Raw genomic sequence first — 5,731 nt, forward strand, 5'->3', positions numbered from 1 at the left:
CTTGTCAATCGGAGTAAGTGCTGTAACAGTTTATAAAAACCTTGATGTTGTTTGGACACCGTGTGTGTGTGTGTGTGTGTGTGTGTGTGTGTCCACCTGGATGTTCCCTAACCGCTACGAACTCTCGAAATGACTCAAATGATTCGCGATCCCGCTACGAACTCTCGAAATGACTCAAATGATTCGCGATCCCGCTACGAACTCTCGAAATGACTCAAATGATTCGCGATCCCGCTACGAACTCTCGAAATGACTCAAATGATTCGCGATCCCGCTACGAACTCTCGAAATGACTAAAATGATTCGCGAACGCGCTACGAACTCTCGAAATGACTCAAATGATTCGCGATCCCGCTACGAACTCACTCAAATGATTCGAGATCCCGCTTTGAACTCCCGAACTGACTCAAATGATTCGCGAACCCGCTACGAACTCCCAAAGTATGGTTTAGTTTAGCAATTTCACACCAGCAGCACTGTTTCACAGCTGAGAACCACACAGCGGTGATTCATTACTGAATGAATCTACAGCTTTGAACGAATCAGTCAGTGATTCAGTGACTCCTTCATTACGGAATAATTTCTGAGTGATTTAATGACTCGCAGCCACCTACTGGCGCAGTTTCATATTTAAAGTATCATTTAAATATTATAATTTGTATTATTTATGCAAAGGTTAATATAAAAATTTATTTGTAAAAATTCTTTCTGTAATATCTATTCAATGCTTTTCTCATTTATCACAATAATAGTGATGTTTATTCTCCGTCCAAATTGATTGCACATCATCTAATTAATGAATTTCTGTTAATAACCCTGATCTGTGCTTCAGGTGCGTTTCGTGAACGGCACCCATTGACTTCTGTGCTACAGGAAGAAATACTATGGAAGTGAATGGGTACCATCAACCGTTTGGTGTTTAAAGCATCATCTTTTTAGCATTCAGCAGAAGACAGAAACTCGTACAAAACATATATAATTTTTACATTTTATTTAAAAAAATAAATATGTAAAATAAGCACACACAGTTAAACTTTTACTGCTAACTAGTAATTCATTCCCAAAGCAACCAACTATGTGTCATTGTTGTTAACTAAGTCTGAAACTACTAAAAACAGTTTTCTGTAATTGAATTAAAGCTTCTTCTTTTTTTTCAAAAAAGTTGAAATGCTAAAATTATTAAAACTGACATAAACATTAAAAAAAAATAAATAAAACTAATTCCTAAACTTCAAACTGCAATCTTGTCAATCTGAGTAAGTGCTGTAACAGTTTATAAAGACCTTGATGTTGTTTGGACACCGTGTGTGTGTGTGTGTGTGTGTGTGTGTGTGTGTGTGTGTCCACCTGGATGTTCCCTAACCGCTACGAACTCTCGAAATGACTCAAATGATTCGCGATCCCGCTACGAACTCTCGAAATGACTCAAATGATTCGCGATCCCGCTACGAACTCACGAACTGACTCAAATGATTCGCGATCCCGCTTTGAACTCCCGAACTGACTCAAATGATTCGCGAACCCGCTACGAACTCCCAAAGTATGGTTTAGTTTAGCAACTTCCAGCAGCACTGTTTCACAGCTGAGAAACACACAGCGGTGATTCATTACTGAATGAATCTACAGCTTTGAACGAATCAGTCAGTGATTCAGTGACTCGTTCATTATGGAATAATCTCGGAGTGATTTAATGACTCACTCGCTGCCACCTACTGGCGCAGTTTCATATTTAAAGTATCATTTCAATATTATTTATAATTTGTATTATTTATGCAAAGGTTAATATAAAAATGTATTTTTAAAAATTCATTCTGTAATGTCTATTCAATGCTTTTCTCATTTATCACAATAATAGTGATGTTTATTCTCCGTCCAAATTGATTGCACATCATCTAATTAATGAATTTCTGTTAATAACCCTGATCTGTGCTTCATGTGCGCTTCGTGAAGCCGGTGTATCCGGGACAGTCTCTGCAGACGGAGATGTTGAAGGAAGGGAACAGGATTCACATCCAGTGCAAGGTGACGAAGCGTTCGGTGTGTGTGTTTAGTCCTTCAGTGTGTGTTTAGCGCTGATCTGTTCTGGCTCTAGGTGAAGGAGAGCGGAGACGTGGTGCTGTCTGGAGCGTATATAGATCTGCAGATGGATGTGTGTGTCAGAGCCGGGTCTCCGCAGGTCTGCACACAAACACACACACACACACACACACACATCTCTGAGATCGCACGCAGGATCAGAGATGGCGGTCAGGAGCTGGTGAAGAAGGTCAACGCTGTGTTCGGATGGAGATCAGCAAAGACGGCAGAACTATCCGAGAGTGGAGTGAGCCAGACACTGCAGAATAACATTCATTCTCTTAACACAAGCAAAGATATCTGCCAAAGGGGCGAGGAATAGAATGAACTATTAAGAGAATATATTTTGAAGAAGAACACCATGACCTTCATCAAATTAAAATATCTTGTGTTTGTGTCCGAGTCGAACGGTGGCAGGTAAAAGAAAAGAGTAAAAAATAAACCCTGGACAATCTTCCTAAAACATACGTCTGCAGGAGCCTTGATGATTATAAATATGCTTTATCTTTATCAAAGTATTAGTTCATCAAGCCTTGTGTTCAACTCCATATTTATACTGAAATTAAAAGTAGCTGTGATCTTATTCTAGTTAGCGGCTCTGAAATCGAGTGACAGCTGATTGGTTGATTGACAAATGTCTTCACACACAAAGTGCTTCATATTCAAACACAGTTCAGATTAACACTCATATAACTGTATTGTTTGTGTGAGAGGAATCAAACAATCAAATCATGCGATCGTTTACTCTTCCTCAGCCTGAACAAGTATTTTTTTTTTCTGTTGAACACTAAAGAAGATGTTTTTTTGAGAGCGAACCGTTGACGGCACCCATTGACTTCTTTGCTACAGGAAGAAATACTATGGAAGTGAATGGGTACCATCAACCGTTTGGTGTTTAAAGCATCATCTTTTTAGCATTCAGCAGAAGACAGAAACTCGTACAAAACATATATAATTTTTACATTTTATTTAAAAAAATAAATATGTAAAATAAGCACACACAGTTAAACTTTTATTCCTAACTAATAATTAATTCCCAAAGCAACCAACTATGTGTCATTGTTGTTAACTAAGACTGAAACTACTAAAAACAGTTTTCTGTAATTGAATTAAAGCTTCTTTTTTTTTTTCAAAAAAGTTGAAATGCTAAAATTATTAAAACTGACATAAACATTAAAAAAAATTAATAAAACTAATTCCTAAACTTCAAACTGCAATCTTGTCAATCGGAGTAAGTGCTGTAACAGTTTATAAAAACCTTGATGTTGTTTGGACACCGTGTGTGTGTGTGTGTGTGTGTGTGTGTGTGTGTCCACCTGGATGTTCCCTAACCGCTACGAACTCTCGAAATGACTCAAATGATTCGCGATCCCGCTACGAACTCTCGAAATGACTCAAATGATTCGCGATCCCGCTACGAACTCTCGAAATGACTCAAATGATTCGCGATCCCGCTACGAACTCTCGAAATGACTCAAATGATTCGCGATCCCGCTACGAACTCTCGAAATGACTAAAATGATTCGCGAACGCGCTACGAACTCTCGAAATGACTCAAATGATTCGCGATCCCGCTACGAACTCACTCAAATGATTCGAGATCCCGCTTTGAACTCCCGAACTGACTCAAATGATTCGCGAACCCGCTACGAACTCCCAAAGTATGGTTTAGTTTAGCAATTTCACACCAGCAGCACTGTTTCACAGCTGAGAACCACACAGCGGTGATTCATTACTGAATGAATCTACAGCTTTGAACGAATCAGTCAGTGATTCAGTGACTCCTTCATTACGGAATAATTTCTGAGTGATTTAATGACTCGCAGCCACCTACTGGCGCAGTTTCATATTTAAAGTATCATTTAAATATTATAATTTGTATTATTTATGCAAAGGTTAATATAAAAATTTATTTGTAAAAATTCTTTCTGTAATATCTATTCAATGCTTTTCTCATTTATCACAATAATAGTGATGTTTATTCTCCGTCCAAATTGATTGCACATCATCTAATTAATGAATTTCTGTTAATAACCCTGATCTGTGCTTCAGGTGCGTTTCGTGAACGGCACCCATTGACTTCTGTGCTACAGGAAGAAATACTATGGAAGTGAATGGGTACCATCAACCGTTTGGTGTTTAAAGCATCATCTTTTTAGCATTCAGCAGAAGACAGAAACTCGTACAAAACATATATAATTTTTACATTTTATTTAAAAAAATAAATATGTAAAATAAGCACACACAGTTAAACTTTTACTGCTAACTAGTAATTCATTCCCAAAGCAACCAACTATGTGTCATTGTTGTTAACTAAGTCTGAAACTACTAAAAACAGTTTTCTGTAATTGAATTAAAGCTTCTTCTTTTTTTTCAAAAAAGTTGAAATGCTAAAATTATTAAAACTGACATAAACATTAAAAAAAAATAAATAAAACTAATTCCTAAACTTCAAACTGCAATCTTGTCAATCTGAGTAAGTGCTGTAACAGTTTATAAAGACCTTGATGTTGTTTGGACACCGTGTGTGTGTGTGTGTGTGTGTGTGTGTGTGTGTGTGTGTCCACCTGGATGTTCCCTAACCGCTACGAACTCTCGAAATGACTCAAATGATTCGCGATCCCGCTACGAACTCTCGAAATGACTCAAATGATTCGCGATCCCGCTACGAACTCACGAACTGACTCAAATGATTCGCGATCCCGCTTTGAACTCCCGAACTGACTCAAATGATTCGCGAACCCGCTACGAACTCCCAAAGTATGGTTTAGTTTAGCAACTTCCAGCAGCACTGTTTCACAGCTGAGAAACACACAGCGGTGATTCATTACTGAATGAATCTACAGCTTTGAACGAATCAGTCAGTGATTCAGTGACTCGTTCATTATGGAATAATCTCGGAGTGATTTAATGACTCACTCGCTGCCACCTACTGGCGCAGTTTCATATTTAAAGTATCATTTCAATATTATTTATAATTTGTATTATTTATGCAAAGGTTAATATAAAAATGTATTTTTAAAAATTCATTCTGTAATGTCTATTCAATGCTTTTCTCATTTATCACAATAATAGTGATGTTTATTCTCCGTCCAAATTGATTGCACATCATCTAATTAATGAATTTCTGTTAATAACCCTGATCTGTGCTTCATGTGCGCTTCGTGAAGCCGGTGTATCCGGGACAGTCTCTGCAGACGGAGATGTTGAAGGAAGGGAACAGGATTCACATCCAGTGCAAGGTGACGAAGCGTTCGGTGTGTGTGTTTAGTCCTTCAGTGTGTGTTTAGCGCTGATCTGTTCTGGCTCTAGGTGAAGGAGAGCGGAGACGTGGTGCTGTCTGGAGCGTATATAGATCTGCAGATGGATGTGTGTGTCAGAGCCGGGTCTCCGCAGGTCTGCACACAAACACACACACACACACACACACACATCTCTGAGATCGCACGCAGGATCAGAGATGGCGGTCAGGAGCTGGTGAAGAAGGTCAACGCTGTGTTCGGATGGAGATCAGCAAAGACGGCAGAACTATCCGAGAGTGGAGTGAGCCAGACACTGCAGAATAACATTCATTCTCTTAACACAAGCAAAGATATCTGCCAAAGGGGCGAGGAATAGAATGAACTATTAAGAGAATATATTTTGAAGAAGAACA

This window comes from Carassius gibelio, chromosome A19 (assembly GCF_023724105.1).
Source record: "Carassius gibelio isolate Cgi1373 ecotype wild population from Czech Republic chromosome A19, carGib1.2-hapl.c, whole genome shotgun sequence".
NCBI lineage: Eukaryota > Metazoa > Chordata > Actinopteri > Cypriniformes > Cyprinidae > Carassius > Carassius gibelio.